The 21,134-nt window shown below is 35.0% G+C and overlaps 2 long non-coding RNA genes across 2 annotated transcripts in view; both read right to left on the bottom strand.

The window, feature by feature from the left end:
* LOC145293240 (uncharacterized) overlaps positions 1-21,134 on the bottom strand; it is a 1,271,116-nt gene that overhangs the window by 1,087,495 nt on the left and 162,487 nt on the right. The window lies entirely within an intron of this gene.
* Positions 15,516-21,134, bottom strand: part of LOC145293241 (uncharacterized) — a 100,250-nt gene continuing 94,631 nt past the window's right edge. Inside the window, exon 2 of the long non-coding RNA XR_013869696.1 lies at positions 15,516-15,759. This is a non-coding gene — a long non-coding RNA (uncharacterized LOC145293241). The remainder of the gene's footprint in view (positions 15,760-21,134) is intronic.

Below are 21,134 nucleotides of genomic sequence, written 5' to 3'. Positions count from 1 at the left end.
TCTCGGGATAAAGAATTGAAGTGGGTGACATTTTTACATTAGAAAGTATTAATAAAAAAAACTAGAAAATTGAAGACTAATCGAATATTGTAAGAATGAAGTTTGTTTATGATTATTTTATTTGTATTTCTACAATATATAATAATATATAATATATACGGCATAATCATGTTGACAAACAGGTTCCCGTTAGGTCACCAAAGTTAAGCAATGCTGAACCTGGTCAGTACTAAATGGGTGACCATTTGAGAATTCCAGGTGCTGTATGCGCTCTCTGCTTAGCTCGACATTGTTTCCAGTCGTCATGGACTTCCTCTTACCACTGGAATCAAGTAGTGTCGGTTCAGGAGATGTGTGGTTGGTAATTGTGCAACTGTTGTTTCACAGTTACACTTGCAGCCACCTTGACAGGGGTTATCCATTGTCTCTTAAAATTGCACGGAGGCATCGATCGACCGGTTTCTAAAATTACAGAGCGGTTGAACGTGTAAAGTATGACTAACGATGTAATTTAATATCGTTCTAAACAAAATTATTTTTGCAATTCTGAATTTTTGGGATGAGATGTGAATGCTTGTGTTGTGTTGATTAATCGGACTATTATTCTCATTTTGGGTGTTATTAGTACAACGTTTCGGCCGCTGCAACCTGCTACCTTCTTCGGGTGTTGAAAACATGCTTCTTTTTCTCTACTAAGAATTCTTGTAGTGCAGAGCCAACCATCTTTTTCTTAGTAAAGTAAAAGAAGCATATTTCCAATACTCGAAGAAGGTCGCAGGTTGCAGCGGCCGAAACGTTTTGCTAGTAACACCGAAGTTATTATTGTTATGTGCAATTAGTATTTTATTACGAAAAATACTCATTTCTCGATGTTAAAGTAAGTATTTATAAAAATGTTTTCCCTCTTCTTCGTTACTAGAGCGAAATCTAATAGATAAAATAAGTTTTCATTAAAACCCAGTGTTAACTACTTAGTTTTTATGTCGATTTCAACTAAAACAATTTTATCTACCTAATTGTCATGTCATAATTAGTTTAATATTACTGCATTATTATATAAAACACGTCCTTGCATGATTTAATGATTCAGTTGTATTCACTATTAATTGTAACAAGAAGACCACAGTTACTTCCCCTGATTTCATGCTGTTTATATATATATATATATATATATATATATATATATATATATATATATATATATATATATATGGATTCTCCCTGTCTATTTCAATGTATGAGGTTCTGCCGCAACAACTAAGTTGCTCAGAAATCCACACAGATAATTTGTTTATAGTGGTGAAGGCTTTGTATAGAACAAATCACACTTTTGTGTATATTACTGTTAACCTCCGTTGGTGCAAATAACTGCCACAGGACAGAGTATACAGTAGACCACATGCTTTTACATCAGAGTTTCCTTCTCCTAGATGCATGTCTTAGTGAAGACTAGGGTGCATTTCTCCCAGTGAATTAATGAGCCTCCAAATACCAACCTACGACTCGGCGCATATATATATATATATATATATATATATATATATATATATATATATATATATATATATATATATAATCTGATTGCAGTAATTCCCTCTGGACCAAATTACGGTAGGTTTGCAATAACAAATGCTGAATACAAATTTATTATATCTAAACGTTTACGCACCATCTTATGTAACTTTTGAACGCCATTACAGACACATTTATTCGTTATAATAAAATCCTATCTTACTTCCTACAAATGCATCATCACGATTGCCTAGATCTACGAAGTAGTTCGTATTTTTCCCTCTACCTGAAAAGTCCTCCTGCTCTCCAAGTCAAGACCGGGTAAATATATAACCATTATAACTATATTGACTTGACACCCTTATTAACTGGATTAAACACTTATACCCATACAACTACCATTACATTTCACTATTCAAAAATAATGATTTCTCCCCACTAACATGCCACCTATTCTCATTGGCTGCGACCATGAAATTCTATTATTCCTGTTTATACACCATCATACAAAAAACAGACACGTCAGCTTTTATTCAAGATGCCTGCAGACTCGCCACGTATTGTTTTAAATCATTTATACTTTCCTATCGTCGCTTTTCCTTTACTTTACATACTAACATTTACAAAAATTAACCACAACATTTAGTTTCAAGTTACACAAACAAAATAATTGTGACTTTCGTATAAATAAATTGGCGCAGCTGCCTCTGGTGATGTTTACAACTACTACAAATAACGTGGCTTCATCGCATTATTAGGATTAACATTAATTACATATTGTTACATTAAAAAAAATATGTTGCAGCTTTCTTTTTATGTCCTGTTTCAGCGTCCTGAATTATCCGATGCTAAAATGAACTGATCTGTTAGTAAACGATTACAAACTGTTCTCTGTAACCGAGTACTAACAGAAAAACAACAAGACCCCAATACTTACATCACATGAAAACACCTTTTCTTTGGATTTAGCATTAAGTGACATGGTACGTTTTTCATAATACTTAACGAACCAACAATATTTCCAGTCGCTGACATTTACAAGAAACTTTCACAAGAAACACTCGTCTAGCTGAAAACACTATCAATAATTTCCCCCACTCTTTATCTGTGTCTAAACCTAAACGTAGATTCCATGAACAAAGCTTCTTTCTTAAAACTGCTCATCTGTGGAAGTCTCTTCCGTTTTCCTGCTTTCCAGCTGACTACAGTATGGTTGTCTTCAAGTCCAATGTTAACAAATTCTTCATAAACCGTTCCCTTAAGTTAACAAATTTACTGAATTTCCATTACTGACAATTATTATATTGTCCAATTGACTAATCTACACTCTTTAACCCTTATCCTCGAGTGGCCCCTGGGCCTTGATAAGTGGTGATGTCTATGTAAAAAAAAATTAAGCTGCGGCAAATATTTTATTTTTTTTCTTCTTTCTTTTTTACAGTACATGCTATGGTAACGTTTGTGTACTGTTAAAAAGAAAAAAAAAAGGAAATATTTGCCGCAGCTTAATTTTATCTTCTACATTAAATAATAATAATAATAATAATAATAATAATAATAATAATAATAATAATAATAATAATAATAATAATAATAATAATAATAACAATAGTTCCAGCTTTCTTCCTTTAATGATTGGAATTAAAAAAATATATATCGTTGGATCGAGCGTCAAAACTTCTGAGATGCAAATATGAACGAATCTCTGGCGGCCATTTAAGAAATTGATCCCCCGCAGTCCCCGCACCCTCTCTCAATTCCACGATTTACACTTCATTCATGTTAATCTTATCGATTACAAACTTACTTTCAGATTGAAAAATGATATATGACTTTCATCGTCGGTGATCAGTTTTCAATTATAACGTTCAACTGAATTGAACGCGTACTTTGTGACCATGAGCGAGAAATATATTACGATAATACTTTTCACGGCGATGATCACAAAGTACGTGTTCAATTCAGTAGAACGTTATAATTTAAAACTGATCACCGACGATAAAAGTAATAAAAATTTCTTTTTTTTTTCTTTTTTATGTTGCGACAATATTTTCCTCGGTGATGATCACAAATACCTGTTCAATTTAGTAGAATGTTATAATGGAAAACTAATCCCCGACGTTAAGTCATGGATCTTTTTTTTTTTTTTACAATGATATTTTTTTAAATCTGAAAGTTAAGTTTGTAATTGATGAGATTAACGTAAAAAAAGACAAAATAATGTAAATTGCGGAATTTACAGGGGAGGGGGACAATTTCATAAACGCCTGCCGAATCTCTTAATAAAAGAGAGTTGTAGTAGCCCTCCTACATCAAAGTGGACCGAAGCCGATATTGGGGTGATTAGGCAAATATGGGTGCCAATTTCGAATCTCGCTAGATTCAGCCACTTTGACGAGTCGTGGACGACGAAACACGTGTCAGTGGATAATTATATTTTAAAAATAATATATATGCCGCTCCCCATTAAAGGGCGTACCAGATTGGTCAATGGGAAAATTATTCCCAACAAGCATTTAGGTAAAAATGCACTTTCGTATAAATACTTGAATTCATTCAAGAAAGTATCGCTAACAAAAACAAATAAAAACATCTACATAAAAGTGATACATTTAGTAGTCCGGCGAGGTTAGCCGCGTGGTAGAGGTTTAGGCTTCTTATCACGAGGTGCCGATTTCAAATCTCTCTAGATCCAGCCACTCTGATGAGTCGTGGACGACGAAACACGTGTCAGTGGATAATTATATTTTTAAAATAATATATATATATATATATATATATATATATATATTGCAATTTCGAAATCGTAAAAATTAATCCTTTTTATACAAAACCCAATTTTACATTCTAAGCCTAAATTATGTCCAGATAAATGATCATTTTCATTACTTTTCATTCAATTTGTATTTGACTAGATTTACGCCAGTTTAAAAAAATTTTGTTACTTTCTTTGGCTGTCAAATAATTTACTCTGCTAAAGTACAAATTTCTGTTTTATTACATTGCCTACAGATATACTTATTTGCTATATTTTTCCTTTTTATTTTACTATAGTTGTTTCTGTTGAGTTCTCTTTTCAGGACTAATTTTCCACACTGCTCTGACATTAACTTTTTTTTTTTGTTTTTAGGTATTTTTTTACCTTTGCATCAACTGCACCATTTCCTTTAAACTGGCAAACGATTTCTATAGGTTTTAGACTATGCTGAATAAGACAATCTATTTTAACTTTGGCGGAGACAAGTAGTTTTCTAGATATAATGATTATGCTCTGTAATTCACTGTTCTACACACGCACGATAAAAAGTGTACTTCTCTCCGCACTACACTGCTGTGGCACTATTTCTCAGTGCCATGGTTTCTAACAAACTCTACAGCATGTCCGAGTGGTGATTTGACCATGAGCGTAGAGATACAAAGAAATGCATTCCCAGAATTCCATTTCTAGATCTCCCTCTTTTTGTCCGGACCATCATGAGGTGAACACGCATATTTCTGTCTCTCTGTAAATGGGGGGGAGCACCCCCTCCTTCAACATTAGTTAGGGTAGGTTAGTTAGTTTTGAAAAGCCTATTGCCTATGTTTAATTGTAAAAATTAATTATAATTTGTATATTGTATTGTAATATATTTTTTGTAAAATAAATAGTTAAGATTGTACAATATATATTACAATTGTGTCGTGTGCCGTTTTTTTTTTTGTGTCTGTGTACCTTCATTGAAAAACGCGACAGCCCTGAGGAAAAGAAAGATTCCAACCTTGTTCTGATTATTGTTCTAGACAATAATAAAAATAGATTTAATTCATTGTATTATTCAATTTAGCACTTTCATAGTGTTCTTCACGTTTCAGCTGATAATCATAATTCTATCTCACTATCTTTCATCCTCGAGTGGCTTGATAAGCAGTGACTCAATTAGTAAAACAAAAAAGGGCAGAAATGGGAAGATACTTCTATGACCAACAAATACATACTACACTAACCCCCGAAAGAAGGAGATAACGCTTGGGAGGATAGTCTCATGACAAGAGATTAGAAAAAAAAACTGTAGCAAAACTGGCAGTCAACACTAGATGTGATACTATGGTTAATCAAAAGAATAATGTTTTAGACGGAGCGGAAATAAAATTGCATTAAGCCTGGAAGAAATGCTTAAAGGAAGCGAATATTATTTGTGCATGGATCACTAATCCCTATGAGATGTGAAGCACACTGGGAGAACAAACCCCACAAAAATCACAGAAGTTCAATGAACTAGAATCCAATCACAGTATACCAGCATCAAAACTAAGTTTAAATCAAATTCCATTGCTAAGAAAAGATGAGGGAGAATGGTGGATGCAGCATTGAGATGATATAAAGTAAAGGTTGAATCTTTAGAGAGGCTGATATTGCATCATCAATGATGGATGCCCAATTGTTTATAATCATTGGCAAAAAAAACGGAAACGAAATTTTTTATTGTTGCAGTCATTGAACGATATTCACTGTACGGAAGACTAACCTCAAACAAAAATGTGTTATTCTGATAATCTGAATAGAGATATGTAGAATGAAGATAAATTATACTAAAAATGTAATCTCATCAGATTAGGGTTAGGGTTATATAATCTCAATTAAGATAATAAATGGAGGTTGTACACATGGACATTTATTAAATGCTCACATATTATGTTATTAATGTTTATCAATCTGTTATACTTATCATTATATAATTGACCGTGTTTCATCCTCGTGAGGATTCGTCAGGCTGTTTTCTATATATATATATATATATATATATATATATATATATATATATATATATATATATATGATTAGTTTTTTTGTTTTTGTTTTTTGGAAAAAAAAACCCAACAGAGTGCTCAATTAAAAGGAAAATCTGAAAAATAAAAGCATATTTATATTTTGTATTTTGTGTACAGAAAGTTGTTAGATGAGACAAGTCATTGGTACCGTCGGTTTCAAGATCAATAATTAGGACCGTTTTAGATATCCATATGAAGCTCTCTTCATGAGTATTGGTTGAAGAGAACTTGATATGGATATCTAAAACGGTCCTAATTATCGGGATTGAAACCGACGGTACCAATGACAAAATAACCACTTCTGTTCAAGTCTGATGAAGTTGCTGTATCGCTGATACGATTCGGTAACAGAAACATGTGTAACTAAACAGATAAAAGGGTAATAAAATAAAATAAAAATCTATCTATCTATATATATATATATGCGTGTGTGCGTGTGTGTGTGTAATTTAACTACTTTGGCCAGTGATTCCATATGAATAAATAACATAAAGTTCTCATATAGATAGCTCAGTGGTGCGATACTATATATATAATTTAAGCTAAATTTAATGTAACTGTTTAAACAACCTATACCTCATTTGATTCGCCTTTTATTCCTCTATAATTTTATCTGTTCATATTTGACTCTTAATTCAAATATTCTAGTGTTCACGTTAATTTAAAAAAATTACTTCAAATTGAGGAGGTAAAAAGAAAGTCCGCAACAACAAATTCACTTAAAACCAGCTTAAATTATCGCCCCTAAATCAGTTTAAGATATCCACCAACAGGCAACAAAGCATCTCTAATCGTAATTTTTGTTGTTCCAGGTTATACACCGTAACATTTAGGCCATATGCCACGACCTTCTCTTAGTGATCGTCAGGAGTTCATTAATTTCAATCTTTCTGGTTTATCCAATCGAGAAATCGGCTGCAGATTGAAATGTGATAGGAAAATGGTACGAAAGACTGCGCAAAAGCAACAAAACACCGACAGTGTTCGTGATGCCCTTAAATCTGGTAATACTAGAGTTACTTCTAACAGGGAAGACAATGCTATCAAGATCCACAGCCTAAGAAACAGATTTGAAATGGCTCCCCAAATCTAACAACAGTGCAATCTTGTTAAAAAGTGCTCTCTTTCTACGGTCAATAACAGATTAAAGGAATTTAATTTGTAAGGATATGTTGCAAGCCAATGATTTCTGTAAAGAACAGAAAGTACCGTCTGGACATCGTCAGATCTAATGAAGATCATGACTCTTCATATTGGTCAAAAGTGCTTTTTAGCGACGAAAGCAAATTCAATAGGCAAGGCAGTGATGGTAGGCAGTACGTCTGTCAGAGGAAGATGAAGAATTTAATCCTAGATGCTCAGTTTCAATGCTGCAAGGTGGTATATGTTCAGTTTTGGTGTGGGGCATAATTAGTACCAATGGTTCACGGCCTATAGTTCGCTTGCAAGGTTGAATTAATTCGACCAAGTACATTAACGTTTTGACTGAGCATTTTCTACCCTACTTTGGTCGGAATTTGGATGATAATCCCATCTTCATGCAGGATAATGCTCCAATTCACACAGATGGCAATGTCAAGAGGTTACTGGAAGAACATGATATTCCGTGTTTGGATTGGACTGCACAATCTCTAGACGTCAATCCTATCAAAAACGCATAGCATTACATCAAGCAACAGCTATGCAATGATAAAATTTCAAATTTGGAAGAACTTTGGACAAAAATTAAAGAAAAGTTGAATGCTTTCCCCGAGGTATTGCTGCAATCTAATTCAAGGAATTCCCAAAAGATTTCAGGCTGACAAATTGCAGAGGGGCTATGCTACTAAATATTAAGTATTTTAATGTGTTCCTGTTAAATTTGTGTTGCATTAATGTCCTAAAGTTACTTTTAAATCACAATTTTCTATTGTGCGGACTTTCTTTTTGCTTCTCAATTTGAAGTTATTTTTTTAAATTGACGTGAACATTTCAATTAAAAGTCAAATATGAACAGGTAAAATTGTAGAAGAATAAAAGGCGAATAAAATGAGTTATAGTTTGGTCAAACAGTTATATTAAATACAGCTTAAATTTGCAGGTTTCTTTTAAAATTACAAGCGCGAATTTTCTTTTTGCCGCCTGTATATATATATATATATATATATATATATATATATATATATACAAGTAGATTGTAGTTTGCTTGAAGCATTGTTGAAGAAAATTATAAGGTAAAATTAAAAGCCAAGAACAATGCGAGATTTTTTTTTATATATATAGAGTAAAATTAAATGAAAACAAAAGAAATAAATTTCTTTTTTTTTGTTGTTTGTTTTTCTTTTTCACACAAATTTTAACTCTAAACAACAGTAATTTTTTTTTTCTGTTTTATTCAATGGTGTTATAAATCTCAATATATTTCAGACCTATTAGTCCTTTTTCAAGAGAAGACAGCGGAAGAGTGTTAAAAATTGGAAAAGCAGCCGCAGAGTTTGCCACGTGATACCGCGAAATATAGAACAAAAAATGACGTTAGGAGAACGTTAAAATAAATCAGTTGATGTTTGAAATACTTGTTGCGTTTGTGAATCAAGGGAGATGACTATTCAAGCAAGGTTTGTTTTTTTTTTTTTTTAATTTTAATTATTGTTTTTCTTATGTTTTAAACTTATATTATAAAAGCGGAGCTCAATTCCAGTCTATTGTTTAGTGTGGGAGTATTTTTTGAAATAATTAAAGATTCGAGGATACGAAGTTGACCTACGTTTCTTGAAGAAGCAAGAATGTTGATGTGAAAATCTGGTTCTGAATTAATGCAAGTGCGAATATGTTTATAGAACGACGAAGCAGTAGTGTTTAAGTGCTCTTTAATGCGGTTGTGAAGCAATCTGGTAGTGCTTCCGATGTAAGATGCACTGCATTTAGCGCATTGTAGGTCGTAAACAACGTGGTTCTTAAAGCATAAACCTGTGTGTGATATTGGGCAATTAGAGAGTGAACAAGGGGAAGGTGTATGCGATGGATGTTTTCGGTTGAGCTGTTGTCTTAAAGTAGATCCAGTGTGGATGAGTTGAATGTTGAGTCCCTCGCTGCGGATGGCTTTTCGGATTGAAGATGAGATTTTGTCACTGAGGAAGGGTAGTTTTAGAAAACAATTGTTAGAGAAGGGTCGGGTGTTGCGTTTTTTCTTTTTAAGTGAGGATAGGATCGTATTAGGGTAGCCGTTTAGTGAGAGGGTCTGTAGGAAATTGTTAGTGTGTGTATGTTTGTCGGAGATGTTAGTGCATTTGTCTTGTATGCGTGAGATTTCGGCATGTGCGTAGTTTAGTTTGCCTTGAGAGGTAGTGCAGATTTGAAATGTACGAAGAGGCGTTTGCTGGCGGGTTTTCTGTAGAATTCAGTGCATATGGCACCATTTTTTTATTTGTATTTTAAAATCAAGTAGAGAAAGAGATTCAGAAGAGTCTGGGTGTTCTATAGTAAATTTTAAGTTTGGGTCGGCGTTATTGAATTTGTGGAAAATGTTAATAGCTTCTTCGCGGGAGTATGTGATAATTAAAATGTCATCGATATATCTAGTAAAAAGGAGATCAGAGTAGCAGGTACTAGGGTGTGTCTTTCGAGTTTGTCCATATAAGCAAGAGCAAGAATACCGGATAGACTGGAGCCCATAGGTAGTCCAGATACTTGTTTGAACGTGTTTTGTAGGAAAGTAAAGTAAGTGTTGTCTACTATAATACGGAGGAGTTGTAAGTAGGTAAAATATCTCAAAAGTCACTGCACTAGAATTTAACCACAACATGTTTAATGATTTATTGAACATGAACAGTTATTTCACCAAATGTGGGTATCTATGCCTTTAACAACATGTGGTGTTGTATGAACGTGAAAACTGGCCAGTGAGGGTTGAGGAAATAAATTGCATAGAAAGAAATAATAATGAGAATGATATGATGAATGCAGGTTAGCGGATGTAGAACAGTTCAGATAGCAGGATTATTTTGGCAGAAGAAGTCCAAGGAAAAACATGGGAAATAGTCATAAGGATGAGTTTGACAAAAAGAGGGATAATTAAAGACATGGCTTGTCCTGAGAAAATCAATTTCTAAAAGCTATTCAACACACTCCAACGCGTAAAACAAACGTTAGACCGAATATAATGACAGTAAGGCTCATAACATTTTTTATAACTCTGACTAAAACGGATAGCCTAAACGATGCCCTACCCTCAATTTGTTGAATAATGGCGTCGGGCGATGCTGGGAATAAAAGTAAAAGAAGAACCTAAGTAACAAAAAATTCTAGGAAAATACTAGGTTCTCAAAAATAGCAAACGGAACAAAGAACCGACCTTTGATGTAAATATGTTCCAGGTTTTAATTGAGAAGCTGACATCATGCGAGGAATAAAGGAACAAAAGAATTCAGTCAATATAAACATGCAGGAGACATAGAGATAGATAAGAGAGAGAGAGAGGTACGAGACGATCACACAAGTCACCCGCCACCCTCTCATGCACATCTCTCTCTCTCTCTTTATTCATCAGCACAAACCTGGTTGTCAAAAAAAAAAGGTATAGTTGTTTTCATATCAGTTAAACGATTCGTTCTTTGTAATTACACAAATATACATCCGTACGCATTTGAAAAAATGAAGCTGGAGCTTGGTGAAAACTCGGTGGATGGTGCTGATCAGACTGGCTTTGGTGTTGTCGGAAGTCATGTTGGTGATGTTCTCGACGTATGACCAAATGAAGTAGTCCATCAGGTTCAGGTCGGGGGAGGAAGAGGGCCAGTGAGAGAAGATTACAAAGTTGTAGCACTCCTGAAGCCAAGCCTGTGCCTCTTTGGACTTGTGGGCCGGCATTGGTCCCTGCTGCCACACCCAGGGTTTACTAGCAGCGACCTGATTGCACCAGGAGATCACCACACTCTTCAGCAAAACCAGGTACACTTTGGTGTTGATTTTCAAGCCGACTGAAGTGACATGATATGGCCCTCACTTAAAATCACATCAAAGAACATAACAGTGGCTGGAAACTTTGTTGAGCTGTGCCCTCAAGCGTTAAACCATCCAGATTTGCATTTTGAGGGTCCTGTTGTCATAACATTCTCTGCATCCGTTCATAATGCAACATATCACACCAGACTGAAACAGTAACAGCTGGTTAATTTTATTGAAAACATGAGATACATACAACAAAAAGGGAAAATTAGAAGATGAAATCTTGTTTGAATTTCGAAATTAATCAAATATTTTAAAGCTCATTGTACTGCAAATTTCCCTCTGCCCCTCCCACACAATAATATCATCACAACCATCAAGTACTTATTCAAACAGTTTGTACAGTTTAATATACATGAAGTGTTTGCTAATCGACCCACATCAGGTATTCCCGAACAAATTATCAATTTTATCAACGAAGCTCTTCTAGAAGTGTAAGCCATGTTTAGTTTCAGAACAGTTTCCGATGGTTCATTGTTCTAAACAAGTTTGGAGAGGTGACTGGTTTGCAGTAGACATCACAGTTTCCGATGGTTCGTTGTTGCACACAAGTCCTGAGAGGTGACTTGTTTGCAGTAGACAGTTCCACAGAGCAAAATATTCTTACTGTGTCGAGACGGAAAAAACCTGTGAAATTGCTACAGAAAAGATTTAATATTTATGGAGCAATTCTGGTTTCTGATTGGTTGGTAGCAAAACGTGAATTAATTCGATTCGTCAGTTCCTAGCAGCATCATTTATAAATAGAATCGTCCGACTGTGTGGGGTCATACGCCATTATATGTCCAAAATATTGCAACAGCTCTAACTCCTGTCCCATCACTGCAATTTCGCGTTCCTGTGCCTATTTTACAAATATTTTTTAATGGAATGTGTTCTGATGAACTCGTTGTGCTTCTGCTCCCTCCACGTACATCTCCTTGACAAACCCGCTTAACAATAGAATCACACCCCTTCACTGTTTAGGTTCCTAAATGCCAAAAAGCTTTCTATTCTAATAGATTCTTCCCTCTAACAGCTAGACTTCGGAATTCCCTTTCTGCTACCTGTTTCCCTAGCTGTACTGATAAAGTACATAAATAAAGTAACATAAATCAACATCTTGTTAATCTTTCATAGGCATGGTCTCAAATAGTAAACCCCAACATTCAAGTGGCGATATACCTTGTTAGGGGTGAACGTGAGTAAAAAAAAAAAAAAAAAAAAAAAAAATCATAATGCTAACCAGGTTCCATATTGCTTAATTTCAGTGACTCGATGAAAAATAGTTGCAATCTTATTTGACCATAAATCCGTATTAGTATTTAAGAAAGCATAATAAATGCAACTGGAACCAAGTTAGACCTAATTTCCCCTGACAAACTCGACAAGCAGCAAAATCCCACCCCATACACAGTAGAGATCCCCAGATGCTAGAAAGCCTTCTACTCTAACAGTTTCTTCCCCAGAACTGTTAAACTTTGGAATTCCCTTCCAGGTTTCTGCTTCCCCAACTGTACTGATATGCAGAAGTTCAAGTGTAATGTAAACAGACATCTTGTTGCTCGACTCCCTACATAGTAACCCCTGCAATCATGTTCCAGATAGTAGCCCCTACATCAAAGTGAAACCGTGCCTTGTTTGGGGTGAAAATGCAATAAAAAATTAAAAAGAATATTTCCTTGCTAATTTCATTGCAAACACTTGGATCAAAGGTGACAGGAGAATTACTTGAGTCAAGGTACAACTGTAACACAGTAAGGACTCTATGCCAGTAAGTAGCGATTAAGTTAGCTAGTGTTAATTTTGATAAGGGTCACCTCAAGTGCATGTCAGAATGATCTGATCTCTAAACAGAATTATATCCAGAAACGAGTGACATAAATGACGCCACGTTTACGAGTAAGAGAAACAAAGGGCTTTAAATCAGTTCTCTCGGGTGAGCCCTACGAAGAAGACATGGCAAAATGATGCAAAAAACTGAAAATCTCAGTGAATGTTGCCGATGTTTTTGTCCGTTTGCATCTCTCATTTCTTTAAGTTAGAAAACTAAGCTACGAAGAAAATAATTATTACTTATTTAGTCTCTTTCTCTCTTTCTATTGAATCCAATAAAGCCTTGAAGAAACACAACGGACATCACTTTGTCTCTTTCCTATATGAGAAGTTTCTTTTGTCTTCGTTTAACAAACAAGACAATCGAGAAACATTAGACGAAACAGCGATCATGAAACAGCAACGATGCAGAAAAATAGCCGACCATATTTAAAAACCCTGCATGTATGAGGGTCGTTCCAAAAGTTATGCCTTCTATTTTTTTTTCATTCAAAAAGTTGAACAGCTATAAAAACGGGAGTGGTACCATTAAAACAAGCGACCATTGGTGTTCCTGGATTTATTTTTCTACGTAGTCACTATCATTCTCGATGCACTTTTGCCAGAAATTCAATGACGTGTCTCTGCCTCTGGCGCATATTCATGACAGGGGGTTGCTTTCGTAGCATCTCAAACTGTAAATATCTGCAACAGAGAGATGAAACTATCAGGTCATGAATGCGTAAGTTCAGTCATCATAACAATGCAATTAGCAACCCCCTTTGCTACATTTGGACGGAAATAAAATAGGAGGCATTACTTTTGGAGCGCCTCTCTTATGGATAAAGACTTACTTTTTTTTATTGATTGCTCATTGATGGAAACAGCTTAGTCTTTTCTCAACTGGTGGAATACATTGGTCTGTGCTGTTTTCAAGCATGTACTAATTGTTATGTAGTAGGTCGAACACAAGAAAGTGTCGATCTATCTATCTATCTATCTATCTATCTATCTATCTATCTATCTAACCGGAGAGATGAATGGAAGATGAATGTGAAGAATGTTGAAAGATTGTCAAAAAATGGTAAATCATATTGTAGACAAGTTTACCGGAAGAGCTGGTCAGCTGATCGGATCTACGTGTGAGTCACGTGATCAGGTTAGCTGGAGGTCACTGAGAGTTGGAATTTGGACGTTGAGCAGAGTGGACGGTTTAACAGGTCGTCCCCCTTCACTGGGGAGGGAGCTCAGCACTGAAGAAAAACTCAAAGAAGAAAGAAAGGTCTGAAGCTTATATTATTCCTCTTATATATGAATTGTAATATTTCTTTCTGATACAGCATGACCCAGTTTACACGTCGCTATCATATCCCCTGGTTAAACAAACATATATATGATTTATATATTTATCTTGAATCCCGTTATAAGAACAAAAACATATCCCACCTCACTATATAATATAACTGTTTAAATATCTCACCCAATATATAACACATGACACGTTTTATAATATCTCCCATCCACAATATATAACACTAGGCCAGATAGATTAGTGGGGGGGGGGGGCTTGTGCAGTTTAGTTATCGGTTGTATAGCTAGATCCCGTCTTTGTAGGCTGCCTGTAGGATTCAGTTACTAGAACAGGCTGCGTGTATAAACCGATTACTGGAATAGGCTGCATGTTCCATAAGCTGGATAATTGGAGGTTGTCGTTGCTAGGACAGCGTAATAAAAACAATCAACAATAAGGTACGTATAATGAGTACATTAAAGACACTGAAATGAAGCACGGTGAAACAGGACCATATACTTGCATATGTACAAGGAATATTTATTTACTCAGAAAGGATACGAACGTAAGAGAGTGTGTCTTTATAAACTAGCATGCATGTAGATAAACGTTCGTTGCGCGTATGCGTGCGTGAATCTATGCGAGATTTCGTCGAAGCACACGTTGGAAGTTCATTGTGTGTAAGAGTTTGTTTATACGAGTTTCAGTCTTATCTTGAGAAAGGTAAACCCCTGCCGAGACGTAATTTACGTGCCACTCACATTTGAGGTTTGAACTGAAGAAAAAAAAAATTGAATTGTCAGCTCGATGTCTCGAGTGGCAAGAGAAAGAAGAGAGACAGAAAACGGAAAAGAAAATAGAGAGCGCCACCTGTTGGGCAAAGCGGAGGTTACCACAAGGGCGACAACCGATGCGTTGTTTAAAAGGTGTATGCATGGATGTGTGTGCGGTTTGCTTAAATGCATGTTAGATCAAAACGGCATGTTCCTACAGATTGTTTTTATTTTGCACTGAATCTTAAATCAATGCTTAATTTACCTAGTCAGATCTAATTTATGAAATCGAAGACTGTACAAGAAATTTCTATATTCTGATCTATTTTTAGATGAACAAAAGGACATAGCACATTTGGGACTGATTTATTCAAAGAAAGTTTACAGAATATTTTTGACATATACTCGGAAGATTACAACACACAGAAGGAACTACTCATGGATGTTTGATTCCAACATTAGCACGATATGCCGTCTTCATGAAATGCTTGATTTTTGTTTGATGGTCTCTAGAGCAATCATCTGTCCACAGATTTAACAGCACCTATTAGGTTGGTTCTTAGACTTTTCATCCATTGCAATGCAAACCTAGATCTGAAAAGTGAAAAAAAAAAAAAGAAAAGAAAAAAAAGCTAATTATTTGAAGTTACCTATGACTTCAGTTGTGGCAAAAAGAGACCCTGTTAAACACTTGGATGATATATTATTAAAAAAAAAAGCAATGCTATTACGAATATGTATCTAGCTGAAGAGTATTCTATTGTACTATGTTTTAGCGCTCACTTCAACTTATACTAAGAGGTGTTTTTAAAGGGCGGCGAACTTTAAATTAAAATAAGTCACCAAAAATATTTTTATCATACAAATATGTGACTGCAAATATTAATTTTTGTCATTTGTATCTCTATCTCTACTATTATATAAAAGGAACTTTATGTGTGTGTGTGTGTGTTCCCTATGAAAACGGCTGGGCCGATTTTTATGAAATTTCACACATAGGTACTTTACATGCCTGGCAGTGTTCTTAGATAGGGTTTGTATCGGAATATCTTCGAGAAGTATCGATACTCAGTAATCAAAATAATCCAAAGAAAGAAGGAACAGGCGATTTTGACAAATGTTAACACCTTACACAGCCTAACATCACATATGCATCTGAGAAGTTTTATTGCTACAAAAAAGCTGAAAGGCCCGACATATAAAACCAACAGTAGGTTCTTTGATATGACGGGGGCACGTTCAAAATGAGTGTTTCTGTTTAAAGCACAACTGCACCATGATAATTGACTTTTTTTCAGTTTAGATTTAAATTAATGCCATTATCACCGCACATGCAATAAGGCCAGACATATAAAATCAACAGTAGGTTCTTTGATATGACAGGGGCGCATTCCAAATGTTTAGATCACAATTGAAGCATGATACTTGACTTTTGTATTTTAAACTTTAGTTCAAGCCGTTGTATATGGAAACTAATTTTATAAAATCAACGGTAGGTTCTCTACAGTGCAATGTAGACTGCAATATATTATGGTCTAAGTCACTGCAAGATGCACATTAAGCTTACTCCAGGTTCACCACGATGTTCTCCAAGTAGTGCAGGTAATCAATCGATTTAATTGAAAATTGAACGATTTCAAAAATTTTGATGACGATAAAAATATGTGAGTGTGAAACATTTGTTGAACATCATTCTTCCCGGACAATGTCGGGTCACCCTGCTAGTTTAAATATAATTTCGGGTTTATAGCATAATCTAGAGGTCCAATTTTAACAACTCCACGCATTAAATTAGCCTGTATTTCAGCAACTGTGTCTGGTTTATCAGCATAGACATTGGACTTTACATATCCCCCAAAGAAAATAATCTAATGGGGTCAAATCGTACAAACCAGTTGGCCAGCTGACAGGTCCATTTCGTGAAATACTTCGTTTCTCTCAGTAAATTGATCGTATCGTGTGCTGTGTGGCATGTGGTCCCGTCCTGCTGAAACCACATGATGAATTGCCAAACCAAGCTGGACTCAAAATAACCGATAGTTGCCAAATCTACAATTAAAGAAAACAGAGTAGTCGATTTAAAGTTTGCAATCTCTAAAAAAAACAAAAAAACACTCCATATACTTGATTAATGTACTATATTTAAGGGGAAGGTAGTTTAGTATCTGTTCTGTTTTCATATTACTATCCTCCCAAGCATTACTTCCTTCTCTCTTAGTAGATGGAGGTATTGTCTAATTGTCATGGGACTATAATCCTAGGCATTAGCTCCTCCTGGAGAATTAGTGTAGAATCTATTCTCTGGTCAGATCCTTTCAGAGATTACCTTCACCTAAGGTCGCATATATTTGCTGGTTGGAATAAAAATGTTAAAATCGAGACTTGACCAAAGAAAACCAATTCTATTGTTGAAGATTAAATTCAGCAAACATTTGAACTTTTGAAAACAGTTTTTTTTTGTTTTGTTTTTTTTTGTATTTGTGTATGTGAAACGCAAGCGAATATTAGACATCGAAAGCAAATCTATATTATCTCTTTGATCGTTTAGCTTCTCGCCAACGTTTATATGGCATCTTTTAATCATAAAGCGCAATTGTTAATTAATCTATCGGCTTGTGAAAAATACATTAGTAGCCAACCGAGCAGACACGAGAATGAAGCTAAATTAAAGATTCCAACAACTTAACCTTTGTACATAAAGAACTCGAAGATTTAGTGCCGAAGCACCTAAGAGATAACACAAAATGGCTCAGCAACGCTGGGTAACTTGTTGCTTACTTGATTAGTGCTTGTTCAGGCCCAATAAATCCATGAAGTTTCAAAGTTACATGCTCTTTTTTTATAGTCCAGATTATTTGCCTGCTGACATCAAATCTACATTGATCTTTTTTTCACAGATCAAGGCATGTTTCGATGTGCATACTTAGCTGCAATTTGGGCATTAAGTCTTCTTTTTCAAATGAAAATCACTCCAGATAAGGCGTGAAACCACTTGATGTAAAGAGCTATCAAGAACAAAATATTATTATCTCAAAGGTAGGAGATGCCTATTGGCCTTAGTCTTGAAAAGAGCAAGGCTTTAAGTAGGAGGAAACAGTAAGCAGGAACAGAGTTCCACAAGCGCATAGTTATTCGAAAGAGACTACTGGAATACGAAGATGCATTACAAAATGTATCCAAACAATGAATTAATGGAGACCACTAGACCAACAAGTCAAACGACCTGAAACAAAGGAAGCAGGAAGTAAATCAGGCAATTCTGAAGAACACATGCCATAATTGTATTTATAGAAAAAAGAGTGTGAGAAAAAGATAAGGGGGGGGGGAAATCAAATTGCAGATACGTTTTTGTGTCTTATCCTCATTTTACTAATGAGTTACCACTTATCAAGTCCAAAAACCCCTTGAGGAGAAGGATAGATTGTAAGAGTTACCACTTATCAAGTCCAAAAACCGCTTGAGGAGATGGATAGATTGTAAGTTGAATGATGATTAATAATATGAGAAGATTAAAAGCCCCCCCCCTATACAATCCACTCAAAACAATAGACGACCTAGAAGACAGCAATTCTTCCCTCTCTGTCAGAAACTTCACTCATGGAATGCAAGGACTAAAGGACAAAATAAGGGGAAATCTAGAGTTATGAGGATGCCGGTAGTAAACCCAATGTCTACTTTTTACTCTTCATCATTTGGATGAAACTTGGTAATTTTTGTTGGAATTTGTTTTTATTGTTTACATTCTTTTTCTTTCGCCTAGTGTTCTCGTCATTGATATTAATACTAAGTTTCAAATAAATTTTTCATTCGCAGTAATGTGTTTTTCTACATGTAAACCTAACACAGAGGAAAACATGACCAAAACCTGTAATTTATTCGATCCCATACAATTGTAAAGAAGAAAAAGGGATGCAGGATATGTTACATTATGAATGGCCCTATGTCAGATAGCAATTACATCATCTAGTGTTATTCTTACTGAGTACAGATCGAAGTGACACGAAGTTCTGGAAATAAATCGATTCCCCAAAAAATAACAGGAAGAGTAAACTTGAAGGTTATGTATGAGTTAATAAGTCAAAGTAGAATAAAAACAAAAGGACATCAGTCAACATCACGGATGATCGCAGTTGACAAAGAAATAAACGTTTCAGATAAGTCTATCTATGCATGGTGTACGAGTAATAATGCTGTAATCACTAAAAAGAAATCTTTGATAATCGCCAAAAGCGAAATGCTTCTCTAAAATATATGTTCCCTGTGCCTATCCATTTATCCTTAATAAGCTCGTGTTATTCTTCGCAAAGGATTGAAGTGACACCAAGTTTGGGAAATAAACGATTTTTCTATGAAAGGTGAACAGGAAGAGATGTTATGTGATATTAAAAAGATCAGAGTAGATTAAAACAAAGAGACGTCAAGACATGACATATGATGTCATAAATATCGATGTTGACAAAAAATAGGCTTTCCTAAAAGTACTTTAGCCTTTTTTGAATTACACTTTTAAAAATAATCTAAACAAAAAAAAATATGCTAACCTGCTTTAAAAAAACCTTTGTAAATATCAAGTGATGAAACTTGAATATGAACATAAATATGTAATTTGCGAAATTTAACCTAAAAACGTCGAGTTGTTCTAAAATGAATGATCAGTTTACTAGAACGTTGCATTAGAAAGTGAGCACCCTCTACAGATATTTAAATATTGACTTTTTTTAAATTTAGTTTTCATAATCTGTCCAACTGATAATAATCCGCTGAAAAGCTTGAAAAAGAAAATGAAAATAAAAAAATAGAGAGTGGGGGACAAGATTCTTCAGGTCTGCCAAATAATATGAATAATAATAAAATATGTAGTTTAAGCTTGTATGAACGATTTTCAAACAACTTTGCTGATATTACTTCTATTATAAAATCTGACAAAAAATTCCACAGATCCGTAATCTGAAAGAAACACTACCTGATTCCTTACCTAATGAACCATATGCTCACATTACACCTTTAGCTTCTTAATATTCTGGATATTATTCTGATATGCAGAAGCAGAATGGGCACTACATACCTCCCCAGCAACTCTCCCTCGTAGAGGTTTCCTAAGTTTTAATTTTGCCCCTTATTTAAAACAGTAATAACATATAGAAAAAAAAAACGATTTTAAAAGATTTTACTGACATCTAGCAAACGTCAAAATTTCACTCTTTTGGAAACCATGAAATATTAGAGTGGGTGGGTTGGCTAGTGGATATATTAGCTAGTACATAAACGTGATTAGGCAAGAAGTGTTGTAGAGCAAAGGACAGAAGGAATCAAAAGGGTTGACTGACTGGGAAATTTATTATTGTCATGAAATTCACAAAATAAATGAAGCATGCATGGTCCCATGTGAGTGCACAGTGAATGAGGCATAAAAAATGACTAAGTTCAGCATTTGCCTCACCCCCTCATTTAGCCCCAAAAGTCTCCCGGGGACGTCAAATCCTGGTGACAACGAACATACGGTGCAATTTTAGGCCTTAACATATGTAAATTTGAGTTCTGCACCATGCAAAAAAAAAAAGAAAAACGAAAAAAAGAAATGACCAACTCCATCATTTGTCCTTCATTTAGCCCCAAAAGTCCACAAGGCCTTAACATATTTAAATTAAGTTCAGTACCATGCAAAACTGCTAAATAGACATACACAGAAAATTTTGGACAAATATGGTAAAATAGTCCCCAAAATGGGGCCCTATAAGCCCTATAAGCGCCCCTTATTAGCCCTATAAGAGCCCCTGGGGCATACCCAAGAGTTATCGTGAAGTATAGACAAAGAAAATTATATAGAAATCAGTTACAACGTTTCAGAAAATTTTATAAAAATTGAAGGCATCAATTTTCTTTTTAATAAGCACAAAAGTGTCAATGTTAGCCATTTTAACCCGAAAGGCAGCCCGGGGGAGGGGGGAGGCAACCGGTTTTTTCCCGGA

This window comes from Euprymna scolopes, chromosome 14 (genome assembly GCF_053919585.1).
Source record: "Euprymna scolopes isolate OS-2025 chromosome 14, ASM5391958v1, whole genome shotgun sequence".
NCBI classification, from domain to species: domain Eukaryota; kingdom Metazoa; phylum Mollusca; class Cephalopoda; order Sepiida; family Sepiolidae; genus Euprymna; species Euprymna scolopes.
This window is presented reverse-complemented; position numbering and strand designations above follow the sequence as displayed.